The following is a 17,324-nucleotide window of genomic DNA, read 5'->3' as shown; positions in this document are numbered from 1 at the left end:
ACGTGATGCAATGATTTGCTCACTACTGTGGAGCAAACCTGGGCTTGTAGTGCTTAAGCAGCTTGTCCATGTCACCGCAGGCCATGGCTGAAGAAGCTGCACAACCATCACAGTGACCAGCTCAGATTAAAAGAGCTGACTAAAGGCTTTAAGAAGAGGCAATACAATAAACTACGGAGAAACACTTCTCAAAACTAAAAATGACAGAATTGTTTTTAACCGACAGAAGTGACTCTGTCACTAAAGGTAATAAGAAATGCACTAAAAACCAGATAGAAATATGTAGGGCAGTACCTTTCAATGCCAAAATCCTTGCAGGACCCTAACCAGGTCTTCAAGGAGGGCCTTCTTTAAATTAACCGCAAAACTTGACACAAGTCCATCTAGAAATGTTATTGCTATTACAGTAATATAAACAAACTCAGTATCTAATTAGTCACTGAAATGAACTTTTGATAATCTGTAAGTGGCAACTCCAAGAAACACCTCTGCCCTCTCAACAATCCTGGCTTTCCTGCAAACTACCAGAAAACCCAAGTTAAGTTTTACCCATAAAACACGATTACCTGTTTTGCTAGTATGTAGGAATGTTCATAACTCATTTTTTTTCCCATCGGTTAATCTATGTAAGTGTAAGAAATGGAAAGAGACAGACACTTAAGCAAACATTTTACATTACAAATCTATGAACATGAATAATATAATATTTAATTCCAACAATTCCCATACAGAGAGGTGGGGTGAGGAAATCACAGGAGTATCTTCAGCCTTAAAATTGACCTGTGCAAATTTAACCCGGTGTTTGCACACAGAGAAATGCAAGCCAAACATGTATGTTTAATTCCATCACACTAGTGCTCATCTGAATGTGCTCATCTGAATCTCAGCTGCATTACGGGCTTACTGCATCTTAAACAGTCTTTGAAGATGACAGGTCAACAACAAATGCAAAAGGACATGCAAAACCTGAACTGCAAAGAGAATGGCTACACTGCACTTGAACTGAAATTGAATAACAAAAGTGGTTTCTAGCCCTCGTAAATAAATGCAAGATCCTGGTTCACTTGGCAACCAAGATTTACAAGTCAATTTATCCTCTTGTTAGCTAGTGGTGACATGAAAAGGGTTTGGGCTGGCTGACGGGGCACTAGGAGAGCACAGGATGTGACGGTGCAGGAGACTAAACACCACCGACTGCTCCTTGCTTTTCCCTCTCTCTCAGCAATGACACTCAGGACCAGCAATTCTTAACCCTGCAATTCATGGAAATGTTATCAGTGATCACCAAGAGATCTAGCTAGTTAGCACTGAGAAATAGGCTCGTTCGTTTCCTTCAAAGAAAATAACCCAAGTGGAAGAGACAGTTGCTCCAGGGAATCAACTGACAGGGAAAGGCTTGAGACAGCCACGCTAACACAGAATGACATCAGACACACAGAAAAATAAAATTGCTTTATATCACTTCAGCCAGCTGCTAAAAACCACTAAAGGAGCGTGTATAAATCAGTGTAACATTCACCATTTCAAGACTTTAGAAACATATTTAAAATTGATGCAGGGCATTTTATTCTTGAAGCGTCTTCATTTTTCTGTGTGTAATGTGACCTTATGAATGTACCCATATGAACATGAACATTTCCCTTCTCTTTCAAAAAAGATCAGAGTGCTTAAGTGATAAGTATACAACATAACCTGGAGAAAATTCTAGCATTTTCTATATACTCTGAACACCAGAACCAAAATACTAATTTTCAGCTTCCAAGTATTAGGCTTTCTTAAAACTAATTAAACTCAAATACTGTTTATCTCTAATCGATGTCAGTATATTGGGAAGACTTTGATACTTTATTTCTTCATCTAAGTGCAAATACATAGCATAGCCTACAAGAAACCACCTCAGAGACTGCATATAGAATTATCTACAGTTACACTACAACCTCACCAAATTTTATCAGGTCCATACACATTTTCACTTAATTTTCCCAGTAGTTATATTGTTTTTTTCATGAAAACATAATTAGGGAGAGATATTTTCTATTACAATTTCTAGCAATAAGATGTGTAAACTATAAATATATATACATATGTCTAAACTCTTGATGATGAAACCTCACATTATTGATTTCTCAACAAAACCTATTAATTCTGTGAGCAATGGAACTAATGAAATTCAGTTGCCGATAAGATATAGAAGATATTTAAGATACTGGGGCAGGGGGTGGATATGATGGACTTGGGTGTCTTACATGGTACATTCACTGACGGATGCTTCTCTAGAGCTGAGACATTTTGAAATCTGTCCTCTCTCCTGAGGGATCCCCATAACAGAAGCATTTAAAAGTTCCGTCATTTTGCAGGAAATTAGTTATCTCCAAAATCTCTCAACCTTTAATCAAGGCCAGTGGACATGGTGAACAAATTCAGATTTAGGTGGAAGAAGCTGACAGAGACGCAGAAAACATCATCTCATAAGCCTTATCATACGCAGCAGCTAAAAATGCCTCAAGAGCAACTTCTCAATCCTAGTTTCTTTTAGTAGCCTCATCTTCTGAACTCATACAGAACAACGCAAATCAGGTAATTTAATATGTAAAACATATTAAGTGGGAAGCATAATTGTAATCTAACCACTCCAGGAGCAGCTTTCTGAAATCACCATTTTTTCAACACTGAATGCAAATTGTACACTCAACAGCATAAAAAGGAGCACAGCTATGAATTGTACACAACCTCCGAGTGGCTTAATGAGCAAGAGTGAGCCTACTTTGCACATTCCTTAATGAGAACTTTCCAAAGGCAAAGCCTGATGCTGGGGTTTCATGTCAATACGAAGGTTTAGCATTAAACTTGAGCAATGGACTGCAGAAGCTAACTTAGACTACTGCTACTATTATACCATTCCATCCAGTTTCACTTATTTTTATGGCACAGAATGAACATTTTCCAGCAACGTAAAAATACTAAACTATTTTCAGTGCATTTCACTTCTTCCTATCTGCAACCAAACTGGCGTTATATGTAGTAAAAGTAGTAACTGCATCTTAATCATTAGTTACTCATTTTTACAGTACCCTCTTATTTCTTACATTCGTACCTGTGGACAGCCCAGTTCGCCCATTTCTACACCCACATGCAATTTTGTAGTTACAGAGCTTCTATTTTATTGTACACGAAATAACATTTTAAACCAAATGTAATTTATACTTTGTAACACATGATAAAAATATATTTCTATCCATGCAGTTCTTCCTGAAACAACTGGGAAATTTTGAATACGGAAGGTGAAGGAACCAGACCTGCGATGTGTTTCCCACTTGAGGCACTGTTTATTCGTGTTTAAACAAGATGCAAAAGCTTACCATTAATTTATATTTAGCCAAATATGTTTATTTTTAACAAATCTTAACTTCTTTAAATTTGTAAGTAACCCCACTCTCATTCAAAACATTCTAAAGCAAACAACTTTTGAGTAGACGAGTAAGCTCTTTTGCCTTTACTCTCTTCTGACTTTATCTTCTAATACTCTTGCAATCAGGAAAGCAAGCAATGACAAGAACGATCTTGTTAACTTCTGAGCAAAGACAACATTTGGTCACTCTGATTCAGGAGATATCTCACCTAGGTTGGAGACCTGGACTTTGCTTTCACCTTCAGTTACATTCATTCAAATTATGACCGAAAAATTTTCACATTTTCTTATCACCACGACTAGTACTTCCAAGGCTGATGTGAAGAGAATCTCTGAAGTAACTTAACTTTTATTGATTTTTGTGAAAATTTGTAATCCTCATGTATGATTTTAACTTCAACAAGAACTATGAAATAGGAAACTCTGAAGCCTTTTTTCCTGAACATTATGTTATGCAACTGAACTCTGGGCTCTGTAGTACAAACACCAACATATACCAATGTTCAAAATCTCAGCAGGAGCCTTGTATTTCTCTAGAGAGAATTATGTTTTTAGCAACCTTTTCCAAAGAGAAACTGTATATTTCTTAACAGATATATAAGCACTAAAGCAGCTTTCCATATAAACAATGAAGAACTTTTTAAATTTTTGAGATCAATGGGAAACTGTCATTGAAAAAAAATAATTAATCAATACGAGAGTTTATTTAATTGACAATTTTAAGTCATTAGAAACTGAAAAGCTATTGTTCAGCTTCAACATTCCCCCTTCTCACTCTGCATATTCTTACTCAGCTAAGAATCTGGTACAGCTCCATGAAAGTCAGGGAGAGGCTTAGTTGAAGATCTGTGGTTCACACATGGCTATAGGTAATGCAAGTACACAACTGACAAAGCATTAAAATTTTAGCAAGTACTGACATTTGCATCGATTTACTAAAGAGTTACGTACTGTGCTTCAGTACAGTGAACAATTCACAGAAACTACATGCCACAGGAAAACTAAATATACCCAAGTCATGGCACCAGTAGCTGAATTACAAACTAGAGAGGCACTATTTTCCATGCCAAGATAGGAAGAGCCGTGAGCCTCTCCCACCACCAGCAGGGCATGGCTGTGGTTTATCATTTCAGCTAAACCAATACCAGTTTAAGGTGTCCTATCAAATGTCTACCTTCAAATTAAATGTATTTTATCTATATATAATAAAATAAGGTTGATATACAGTGTCTGACAAAAAACCACTTTATCTACAGATTCTGATAGACAGCAAATCAAAATAATTCAAGCAATAAAATGCACTTTGTGGAAGTAGCTTATTTCACTGTGTAGGCTAAACTATTTTGAGGAAGGATTACATTTTGTTTGGCAATTTATTTTATTGACAAAGCGTATTTCATCAGATATTGCTTCGCATTTTGTAGACAAATGCATGTTGTCAAATACCCCATTTCCTTTGGTGGATGAAAAGTATTTTTTCCACGGATTCTAAACTTCTCTGAAAAAGACAATGGATTCCATACAACAGTAGGTTCCACAGAGAAAGTGTTTGTGTTATAATTTTTTTAAAATAGTGTAATTTTTTAAGAGTATACCTGGAATATATAATAATTAATATTGATGTGTGTGATTGTGATCTCTTATAGTAATGAATTACTTAGATATTAGTTACTATAATGGTAAATTTGGGTTCTATAATTCTAAATTATGCAGTAGTTTTACTGAAAACTTACACTCAAAATAAGTAGGAGGTCTTAAGAGTGTCAACTGCCAAACACGCAAAACCAATTACTTTTATTGCTTCCTTTCTGACATATTTCCTTTTATTACAGGAGCAAAGTGTCACTTCATCAAACAAAGAACCTGCTCTACCACTGTGACAGAACCCAGATTCAACTTAAGGCCCTTATTTCAGATTGTTCTTAGGCTAGTTTTAACAAGTAAAAATGGAAACCAAAACAAAACAACCATAAAATAACCAAAACAATCCTCTCAGTACTCCAAAAAAATCACACACAAACCACAGATGAAACAGTCCTTGCATGAATATTAATTATATTCACATATTTTTCATGCAGTTGTGACAACAGTTCAGAAAAAAAGAGATTCTGAATGATCAGTCCAGCTAAAGTATACATTTTGACACCTATATTCTAACACTTACTTCAAAAATATTAACTTCGTATGCATATTTTCTCTTCTCTGTTACCAACTGCAGTAATTTCAAGTCAAATCAGAATTAAAGTTGAAACACAAAAAATTGTCTTAAATTAGCATTAAACTGTCTGGGATTCATTCTTTGAATATCAAAGAAGTATTCTTCATGAGAACTCTGTCTTTAAAAATAACTTGTGGCCAGATACCACGAAGAGCTGCAGGATTATCAGCTGTTACCTTTAGGGGTAATTTACGGAGAAGGTTAAAAGGCATCCATTAGCTATGGAAGCATTTGAAGAGTTATATCCATTAAATACATGTGGAAGCACTGCTCCTGAGAGTGCTATCTTTGTCAAGCACCCTGTTTGCTATTTCTTTTTCACCCTGTGTTACTTTTTCACTCTGCTTTAACGATAAAAGAATTAGTCATTTTCATCTTTATAAATTCCATCCCAAGCAAGTAAGCAAACCTATGGACAGTAACAGCTTGCATATGCAACCTAAACACAGAGAGAATGTAAAAGAAAATGGCAATTTATTCTGGAACACTCTGTAGGAATCATCCAGATTTATTTAGAAAGAGTACCAATATGTAAGCAATGTTCTTCCAATATCCAGAAAACGTTGAGACAGCTGGTGCCAAGAGAAAATTTGCCTTCCAGTGAAGAGTAAACGAGGAAGAAGCAACAAAACAAATCCCTTTCATATTCTAAACGGTTGGATGGTCAGCAGAGAAGGCATCAGGTAACTGAAGATTCTGCTCTTATCTCAAACCAACTTATTCTTTTTGTACCTTGCAGTCACGAACCTTCAGGCATTCCTACAGAACCAGAGCATCTTGGAAAGAACCATACTGATGACTGTATAATTTCTCCAAGTGACCAAGTGTTTCCTCACTGCCTGTTTTGCAGCTACCATGAAAGAACTGAGACCATCTCCTGTTTCCAAGAGGAGGCCCCCTATTCCAACAGTTTGACTAGAAGACAGTCAGAAGCTAATTTAACCAACTGAACACGCAAGGTCACATGAAATGCATAACCACAGATGTCATATATCTGTTCTAATTATACTCATAGAACGTGACATGGGCAGTAAGATTGCCAGTATTTAGCTACTCTTATTTTTTAGGCTCAACATTTGTTTCACACAGAATAAATAGAATAAACTCAACACCTAGTAGGAATAACCATCTACTTCAGCAGCCAGCGTTGGGAGAAGCAGACAGCGATTGTGGCAGCCCAGGGTGTCTCCCTGCCGGTACAGCCAGGCACCAGGGTTTGGTACTTTTGTGAGGCTCCTCCCTGCAGCAAAAATTCCTGCCATTTTTACTACACTGCACTTGATCTTACTAAAATAGCTTCTCGAACTTTTGGTTAACACTGGCCCTGACCACAGCTGACGAAAGCCTTCCCTTCTGAGGTCCTCCCACAGATGCCTTTCCTCCTTTCCTCCTCCCCATCCACAGAAGTTACAGTAGGATCAACAGCCAACAGTACCCATCTTAATTAAAACTCAGCTTCTCCCCTGCCAGCCTTCTCAATACCATCCTTCTCTACCTGCCTACACCAACCTCATCCCTGAGGGGCTCCGTTCACTGGCTCCATTTTCAGCACACAAAGGATACAAAGAATGTGTACTTACTGAGGAATCAGGAGTATTTTAATGTTTGTATTTTTGACTACTCTGCACATCAACTTGAACGCACGTGGCTTCCACTATTGCTTTAGCACAACCTAAGGGGGAAATGAGACTATGGTCTGCTGTCTAAAACTCGCAGAGAAATGGCATTTGGGCAGCCTGCCCATCCGTCTGATGTGCCGGCCAGTGAAAGGATTACAGCCATACTTCACCGCTGCTGCTCCGCCCAGCTCATCAGTTCTTCCATGAAGGAAGTTCTCAGTGTCCTTGGCCCTCATACAGGCTCCAGATGGTTCTTTGGTAAAGCTTCTCAAAACCATTTTTGCCACCTACATGTGCCAGAAGTAGTCTCATGCAGAATGATTTCTTTTTCAGGGTTGGAGAGAGGAAAAAAAAAAGCATCTGGGAGAATGTAAACATGATTAAAAGTTGCAATGTAATAGTATTTACTTTTTCTTTCTCTAATTCAAAGTTTTGATGGTCCTTGGAGTAAAATTCCTGCTGTACACGTGCTATAGTCAGAGAGCATTACAAGCAATAATATGCCCCCCACTGCCAAAAACACCCCCCCCACCCAAAAAAAAAAACCAACCCAAACAAACCAACCAAAACAACACCACCACCACACAAACAAACAAACACAGAAGAAAAACCACAAGATACATACTCTGTGGAAGCATCCAAGAAAATCTATAGTGTAGTTCCAGTGTGCAAGTGCACTAAAAGAAGAACTTGGTACTAAAATGTGGAAAATGACTGACATTGCTATTTATTTCATTGTAGAAGGTAACTGAATTGGTAAAACAACGGTAGCCCTTTAGTAAGCCCTTCAGTAAATCCACACTATTACTGATTACCTTCTCATGCTCGACATGTTTGCATCTACCATCATGATCTTTCTAGAGACCGAGGTTAGTGTGGCCACTATGTACAAAACATATACAATTAGCCTTGTATCAGTCTGGATGCACCTCTCCTCCTCAAACCACATGGCACACACATAGGTGTGGAAGTAGACTTTGCTTGTGAAGAGCAAGGCAAAAATTGCAGCAGGTACTTAATCTTTTTCCATAGTGTCCACCATTAAGGTTTTTTTCCATCCATCAGTGGACCCATGAATACCTAGAAATACCTTTTGCAATGAGCATACATTCCTGTAAGACCCCTCCTTTTTACTCTTCCTAGCCCTTGTTACTTTAGCTCCAGTTGAGCTTAAGCCTTTCCAGTTTCACCCATCTGAACATTTCCCCTCCTCCCATGCTATTATTAATCTCTATGTGATAAGTAGGTTCACACTATCAAGAAATAAGTTTCATTTTTCGCACTAGGTTTCAAGCATGTATGCAGCTCCATCCATGTGCAGTTAGATCTAAATCAGTCACTCTAGACTACGGCAGGAGCAAAGGTCCTTCCCTCCCAATTCCACAAAGGTGATTCTGCTCCTCTTGGCTTAGAGAGACCAGTTCATAACCTGGTCCTGCAGCCCTGGCTCATTTTTTTTCTAAATCTCACATGTGCCAATTCCTTGTGATTTAAGAATGCACTCTTGGCCATACAGATGAAGATTACTGAGCAGTAAGCCCCTCTGAAACCAAATAACAGCTTTAAATTGGGTTGTAAAATCCACAGGAGAAAAACAAAAAACATACAATAATTTGAGAAGGAGCATCACTATAAAACAAAGTCCTTATTTTGAATTAATTATACTGTTTCATGTTGTAGATTGAGGTACAAAAATATATGTTTGTAAGGCCATGCATATTTAGTCCTCTGTCTTAAGGCGAACTCTTCACTAACTTGCTTTGAAGTTGCAAACTAATAAAACATTATGTGTAACAACAATCCACACATTGATACTAAGTATTTCCTAAATAAACCAGAAATAGTCAAGCTCACTCTTGTCTCTGTCACACAGAAAATCACACAATTAATGCACTATAAGAGCTGATAGATTATACCTCACCTAACCAGCACAGGTTAACTAGATAGCTATATTTCAATTAGAGAAAACAGCCAATTGTTGCATGTCTTATTATCATACTAAAACATCTTGGCAACAATTAATAGCTACCCAATTCATAGAAATTGCTTTCATTATTTTTGAAGCGGCTACTTTCTTTGAATGTAATGACTAAGAAAAAAAGAAACAGATGTTTCTGTTGCTAAGGAGATTGAATTAAAAAAAAAATGAGATAAAGCAAATATTTGGAATATTTTTTTAAAAAAGGAAAACTCCTTCTACTTGGATTTAACTACTTGCTTGATACCCAGCAGCACAGCCAGCTCTCTTATAACAAAACACCCATGTTTTTTTTTTTTGCATTGTGATTGTTCTACTGCAATATATTCTGCATATTTATTCTGGGACAACACAGCATAACAAATGAAGCTGCCTAGCCACATACACCAGCATCTCTATGGCTTGAGTAGCTGCAGATGCTTATTGTCAAAAGCAGCTATCTGTATAATAGCCAGATTTCTGCTACAGTGAGGGGAACTTCAGCTGTCCATGAAATGTGCCACGTTACAGCTATGATAAAGCTAATATTAAAAAAAATAAGAAGAAAGTTGTAATCTTGTAAAGGAGAAAATCTCTCTACCAGTAGGCAGCTTGTTTTAACGTCAGTGTTCACATTACTGTAATTAGCCTTGTGTTGAACAAGCACGGACCAGACTGCCAGGGGCGATGAAAAGCTGGGTCAGGAAAGACCTGGACAAAGTAAAGCTGCTTCTACTGCACATACTCAGAAAGGCAGGATTACACCTATCTGCCAGTAGAACAGCTGAGCAGGTGCTGGCTTAAAAAAAAGTCTAGTTATATTCCGTTTTTATACCACAATATTATAATTTTAAATTATTCTGCTGAAACCCATACTTTGAACGCTAGGTGTGTATTGGTTTTCTATAGGACACCATGTAAGACAATGGTAGTCATACTGGTTTTCCACTTCAAGTCACTGAAAACATGCTAAAATTATGAGAAACGTCTATGTAAATGACAAACTTGTATAAGGCACAGTGAAACCAAGAATAAATAATAGCTTGAAGACAACTAGCAAACCACAACAAGCACAACTTAAAATTTAAAAGAAGAATAAAAGTGCAGAACAAAAATTATTTGCGCTATGCATCATCTTGCCTCATATACCTACTGGAATTGCAACATTGCTACAGCGCAGCATAATCCTGTCACTCTCCACTGCCCTACTGACATGTTTTTCTACTGCATTATTAGCACCCTTGGATGACTCCCTATTACTCAAAACTGATTTATTCTTGCAAGGCATCTTGCTCTCTCTAATATCTCCCTTCCTGCAATCAATAGCAGCCATCTCCAGGATGACACCTGAGCCTGTTTTCAGGCTTATTCTAACTGATTCATGTCCTGGCTCCAGTGGCAAACACATAGATTTGTCAGATGGAGTACTGGTGGTGGCAGCTCTTCCCGATACCAAAACATCTGTAAGTGCTGAAAATGTTGATTTCTCACTGTGATGGCAGTGTAGCTCTATTACTTCTGTTTTCTTTCTATAAAGCCTGATTTGAAGATCCTTTCCAAGCAGATATAGCTTGCTGACTAGAAGTTAACTTGTGATTTGATTTCAGACTGATTCAGAACTGGAGAGTATTTTATAATACACATTCAAAGCCTAATGAACCAGTTTATACCAGCTACTTCTATAAACACAGACAGTGCAAAGAAAAGCAAAGGAAAAACCTGGAAGAAAATATTTACACAAGATTCCTTCCTCTTAAAGATTTTTTTTTTTTTTTTATCTTTAAATACACAAAAATAAGCTGTCTACGAGGGCAAAGGCACCAGCCTGCACTGGAATGAATGGAACCGAAATGCAGCTTTATCCGCTCATTCCTCAAGCGTGTGCTCTATTCCACCAAAAACATTTATCAGACACCTACACAGTCCCACTACCTCAAACTCTAGTCACAAAGTAATTACGAATAGAGGGCTCTTTCCAAGAGGGATGCTGACTGCAAACCTTTTCCTCTTCGCAAGGCAGCTCTGAAATACTTCAGCTCAGGATTCATTACCAAACATGAAGGACTAAATCATCCTCAAAACCACAGCATTTCTTTTGAAATCCCACCAGTAAGACTTTAGAATCGCTTCCACAAAAATCTAGAATTGCCAGTACCAAGTTTTCAGTGCCAAAAGGAACGGATAAACCCATAAGGACAGATTACCACGGGCACCACATCTGGATTTTACATTTCCCTTTGTGTCAGATACCCTTATTCAGTGCTTATAGCGGGTTACACAGAAGTACCTCACAGAGCAGCACTTGTGCGGGGCTCTGTCTCTTGTCTCCAGGCGCAGACACAGCCCCTGCAGAGCTCCTGTTCCACAGCCGCCCAGCCCAGCCTCCCCTTACACAGTGCTCACTCAGCCTCATATTTCCCTCAAGCTTGTGTGGTCAACCTGAAAATCTACAGCATCCCCCCTCCTTTCACCTATAGTTCCACATTCCTAAAGAAGCAACAAGATGAGTTTTCATTTTCAAATGGTGACATATATTAAAGCCTGCCCTTAGTTAGAAAAATCAAAGGTCAAAGCTCTAATGTGTCGTCTGGTTTTATTTGTTTGGGGTTTTTTTGTTTGTTTTGGTGCGTTTGGGGTTTGTTTGGTTTGGTTTTGTTTTTCTCCACTGAGCCTTTTTTATACAAAAGCTCATATCCCCCTGAAGTATATGAATTACAACTTCATGGCAGAGAATGCAGATTATTGTTAGTAAAATCTCCAGGAGAATCCTTATAAAACACCAAATACTATCAGCATCTATTTATCAACACTCGATTTTGTATGCTACATAGTAAGCAGCCAAAAATCCAGGATTTCAAACATCTAGTTATCTTTGCCAGTACAGTCTAGTACATTCTTACTTGACATTCAGTGATAATTTTGTATTTTTATACAGGTATATTTTTCCTCATTACAGCCTCTCAGACTGAATACTCATATCTAAAGTACACTAAAAGTATTTTAAGATACAGTAATCCTTTTTTTTTTTTTCCTAAACCATCCTAGACTTACTGTTATGCTTGAATTATTCCCATCTTTCATGCATCTGACAGAGGCCTGAATTTATCCAAAATAGGATTCAATTTCTCATCTTTTCATGCATGACTTGAGAAATGACAGTGTCTCATTTACTTTTCCAAATCAAATCTTGGGTCTTAAGAAAGGCTGTTAAATAAATGTATCCCCCAACAAGTATTTTTGCAGTGCTGAGGTCAATGTGTGGCCTTACTTCCTGTTACATTTGAAGTTGCTCCTAAGACTAAGTAGGTTAAACCCCATTATCTTCTACTAAACTCCATAATAAAGACAGAAATGTAAAGAAATAGTGCCTCTTCTTCCCTAAAACATGTTTTAGTAAAACAAGTAATTGGTAATATGGCATAATTTACAAAACCACAGGTAACACCTTAATTCTACTTCTGTAATCATCACTTGTTTTACAACAATCCATTTAAATTCAATATATATCTTTGCTCTTTCATCATGCTGAACTATTGTTGATAATTTCAGGAAGCATCCATTTTACTGTATTCATAAAAAAAATTAATTCCAGTGCATTATTTCTTATTTGGGATAAAAATTTCATTTGAGTGGTGAGGAATGGGAGAACAACACTGCAGCAACACGGGCTTATTGGTTAGTTTATAATTTAGAGTAATTTACTCTAAGTTTTACGCTTACACAGGACAGTTTTCTGCCTTTGCTGCCAAAATAGCTACACACAAAAAAAAAAAATCAATAGCAGAAGTTACATTGGTTCTGTTGTTCCATTTCTGAGTGCAAATATTTTATTTATCAAGTTGTGATTGTGAGCTTGCTGCTTAGGACATAAAAAATACAACTATTCAAAAACACAAGTATACAAAATAAATCTATGGAAAAAAATTAATTTGCTTTAGGGTAGGATAAGAGCATACTTAAAAATAAAATTGTTTACAAGACTACATGTTTAGAGAATATAGACTTTTTCCTCACCTCTATTGACTACTATTTCAGCAAAATGGTATCTTGTATCTTTGAAAGATACAAAGCACATCTATGCAATCTCCTGGAAGTGAAGCCATTCAATGAAATGGAGTTTGGGGTTTTGCAGGAGGCTTGTTTTTTGGTGGTTGCAGTTTTGTTTGTGGTTTTGGTTTTTGTTTGTTTTTTTTTGGTGCAGGGGAGCGAGGCTGTGAGCACAGAACTACACTAGAAAGGGGAAAGCAGCCAGCAAATTAGACCATATGGGAAGCACTAAGCACAAGCACACTAGAAATGAGCGTCAGCTCTCACTGAAGGTACCTCTCAGGTGCCGGCCAAAGCACAGTACAGGGTACGAAGGTGTGTGCGACCAGCAGAAGCGGCCCTGGAATTTGGCAGAAATAATGCAAACAAGTCTTCGATCTATAGGCTCAAAACCAGAGCATTAGTGTTGGTGACAGATGCTGTGACTTAGAAGATCCATGCACACTTTGCATTATTTTGTATACTTTTGTTCCCTTTTAAAATCATTAGAATCTAACAAATCAAACATGGTGGAGAAGCATGTGAGTCTGACAGTAAAGAGAGGGCTGCCTCAGCAATTTTCTCAAGTAGCTTTGAGTTGTCATACCAATGTGAGTTTACAGAGGGTTTGCAAACCATACAGAATATGTTGTTATACGGAGTGGCAGCCTTAAAAGTGCAAAAACATTTTGCATCCTCCAGACCCAGGGCTAAGAGCACTGAAGACAACAGTGACTGAGAGGCTGTTGTCTTCCCACTCCCACAGAAGAAGGGAATTTACAGTCAAGATCTGTAAGGCTAAGAAACTGAATCCCTCCTTGGGGATAAGTCCAGGAGGTTTTTAAGTAAACTTGTTTTTTCTTTAAGGTAGTTACTTTCTAAAGGATTTGATCCACCATGATGGGATAATAGCAGCCTTTGTTAAAAAGAAAATAAATAAAACCCCAAAACAAAAAGTAAACCTAACAAATATGCTGAAACACTGATGGTACAGCAGTGGCCTCTGAATAACACAGGTGATGCTGGAGAAGGACACAATGGAGGGAAATGAGTCTCAATATTTGTTTGTGAACTGATGTTGAGTCTTTATCAGTTGTATAAATAAGAACAAATCTGAAGGCAGAAACAGGCAGTGCTCAGAGCCAGGGAAACATCACAAAAGAGAAATAATTGAGAAGTTACCAGCACTACTTCATCACACCAGCAAATCTACAGGAACACCGATCTACTATGGGAAATTAAGAAGAGATTGCACTGGTTCAACCCTGCAAAGTCAACAGCAGAGCCTGCGACAGGCTGAAAACAAGTTATCATCGGCACCCAGGACAAATTCCCAACCCCAAATGTGCAGCTAAGTAAAACTCATTGTGGAATGCGAAGACTAAACATCTCCCAAAACCCCAAAGCTTCCAAAATAAAACTCCAAATCAGCTGATGTAATGCACCGTGTGTGATCTTCTTGCGGTACTTACGCTCCTCCCATGTCCTGGGGGTCTGTGAGGACTCCTCTCTAAGCTGGAGGAATCAGTGGAAATCCTCTTAAGCAACTACTTCTGCTCCCCATAAGCACCACAGCATTACAATCTCTTTTCCTACAACGCATCTCGACTCAAATCAAACCCATAGCAAATTCCCCACAGCCACACAATTGGAAATTTTTTCCCCTCAGTATCTGAAAAACCTTTCTGGTCTCAGTACTTCCCAGAGCAATGTAAAAAAGGCAATTTACAGGATCTAGTTACCGTTTTGAGAGGTTTAAATGGACACGTTCTCAACTTTAATTACTGCAGGGATTTATGAATGTGATTTCACATTCAGCTTTGTTCCTGACCTGCTGTCTGACCTTGGTAGATCACCCTGTGTTATTCAGGTTCCCTCATGAAAAAAAAAGAGGCAACAAAAGCAAACAAACCAACCCACCCTACCTACACCAGACTGCAGCAGGGTATGAGACTGAGCTATCAGGCGTTTTGAAATTTTCACTGAGGACCAACTTCTGCAGCCTTTTCCTGACAAACTGCACTTGAGACACAGAGCAAAAGCGAGAGCTTCTGGACCAATCTCTTTTATCACTTAATGTTTGTTCTCCAGGAATTTGGTATGAGAAGTACTTGTCAATCTGTTCTTTAACTATTTGAACATGAACTACAAAGATTCCTTACAAGAAATAAAGGAACATTTACATGGGATATATAGATACACTTATTATAGTAAAAACAAAAAATCCACAAGAGAATAAAAAGCTCAAAATTAAAAAGAAAAAAAAAAAGGAATCCATCAAGCGAAGCTTATATTTCCTTTATTCTTAAACTACTCTTAAGCAAGACAGCCTACTTCATCTGCTGGACACATTGGGATAAGTGTGTTACTGTATGTAATTAAATGAATTCCCAGTGCATATGCACAACATTAATTAAATTATAGGGTGTCTTGTGAGCATTCTGTCCAGCAGTTAGAGACACCACAAAAGAAGAAATTATTTGAAAGGTTCTTCTCTTTGTTTATCTTTTCTTTGCACAGTGTATATTACAGAATACACAGATTTACAACTTTACGATATGCAGCCATTCATCTAGACTAAATAGTTTTTGTAGTGTTAAGAATCTGAATAAAAGGCTCACTCGAAGAAAAATTTCTTTTGATGCCAAGAGCAATAAGCTCCTACCATCCTCATTTGATCCTGAATTTGTCAGGATGGGCAACTCCAGCAAATGAAAGCCCAGGTGGGTACAAAAAAGGCACATTTCTTAGTGAAGCATTCTGAGGTAATTCGGTTGGGCTGGAAAAGACTGAAGTAGATTCTGTAAAGGAAAGTGCCGAGACAAATTGCTTTCCTCCACAAAACCACTTTCCTGCAGAGATGTTTCTAGGCATTTTTCAAGCTTAGATGGAAGCACTTCGGTCAACAATATAAACACATCTCAGAGCAAAACAACGTACAAAACTGAAGTTGTGACTACTCACTGAAAGGAGGGTCGGCAATGCTCTGCTTTGCAGTCGTTATGGGTTGTGTCTTTAGCTCATCAGGTGAGAGGGAATTCTCAGTGCGTCGGGCAATGAAAAGCAAGAAGGATCTGTCAAGAAGAAAAAAAAGTAGTTTAACTTTAAGAATAAATGGACTGTAAAATACTAGTAATAAGCAAAGATATAAAAAATATTTGGGTACATAATCTCTCTCAGTTTTTAACTTTCAAAAAGGTGTATAAAATCTATTCAGTCTAGGATGTAAAAAATAATCTTCTAGACACATCTTTCCTTATACCTCTCATTTTCCTTCCTTCCTGCTCTCAATGTAGACACATAAACAATGAGATTGATTAGTCATTTAGTTTTTACACTGTTAAAACTAGCAGGTAGGAATGGACCATGTCCTCTCTACTCAGTTCCTAAAGAAAGAAAAGACATTATGACCTCAGACAGTATTCCTCACAACCTTTGGATCAAGACATTTTTTTCCTCCACATATCTTCATTTCAGGAAGTTTAAACTAAAATATTCTTAGATGTCACCACTCTACAGACCACTTGCTGCTTCCTCTGCTAATTTATTCTTTTATTTCTAAGTATGTAATACTTTGTCCTACCTGTTGGTTCCCACATTTTCTTCAGAATTTTCATTATCCTCAAAAGTATTTTTAGAAAAGAAAAATTACCTAACAAGTCCACAGCCTCAGCAACTGATTTATATTTCACCTAGCCAATGAAATGATGCAGGTAGAGCCACAACTACTTGTAAGATGACTTACAAAAAAACATAGAATTCACCTTTCATTATGAAATTGAACAGTAAGAAATAATGGTGAAGAAGTGATTGGTCATGCTGCCAAATAAATTTGAACAGTTGACACTTGCCGACTCAAAAAAATACAAAACTACCACATGCTGGAGGTGGGAACAGACAAGCAAACCATTAACACTAAGGCCAAATATTTCATAAGTACATACAAAAACCCACAAAGAAAAGCCAGTGCTTTCCATTGCCACATATGCAACTTGCAACACAGAGTATTTAACACTGCCGTCTTTATCTATTGCTTTCACTAAATTTAAATTAATGGTACTTATTTTTTGGTTAAAAAAGAAGCTTGATGTACTA

At 37.6% G+C, this 17,324-nt stretch overlaps 1 protein-coding gene across 1 annotated transcript in view; it reads right to left on the bottom strand.

Annotated features, from left to right (window-relative positions):
* Positions 1 to 16,229, bottom strand: part of TENM2 (teneurin transmembrane protein 2) — a gene marked incomplete at its 5' end in the record, with an annotated part of 567,758 nt that extends 551,529 nt beyond the window's left edge. The window contains one exon of the mRNA XM_082064051.1: positions 16,194 to 16,229. The remainder of the gene's footprint in view (positions 1 to 16,193) is intronic.
* Positions 16,230 to 17,324: the final 1,095 nt, after the last annotated feature.

The sequence above is a fragment of the Streptopelia decaocto genome, assembly GCF_964273445.1.
Source record: "Streptopelia decaocto genome assembly, chromosome: 12".
Taxonomy (NCBI): domain Eukaryota; kingdom Metazoa; phylum Chordata; class Aves; order Columbiformes; family Columbidae; genus Streptopelia; species Streptopelia decaocto.
The sequence above is the reverse complement of the archived record's forward strand: the minus strand, read 5'-3'. Positions and strand labels throughout refer to the sequence as shown.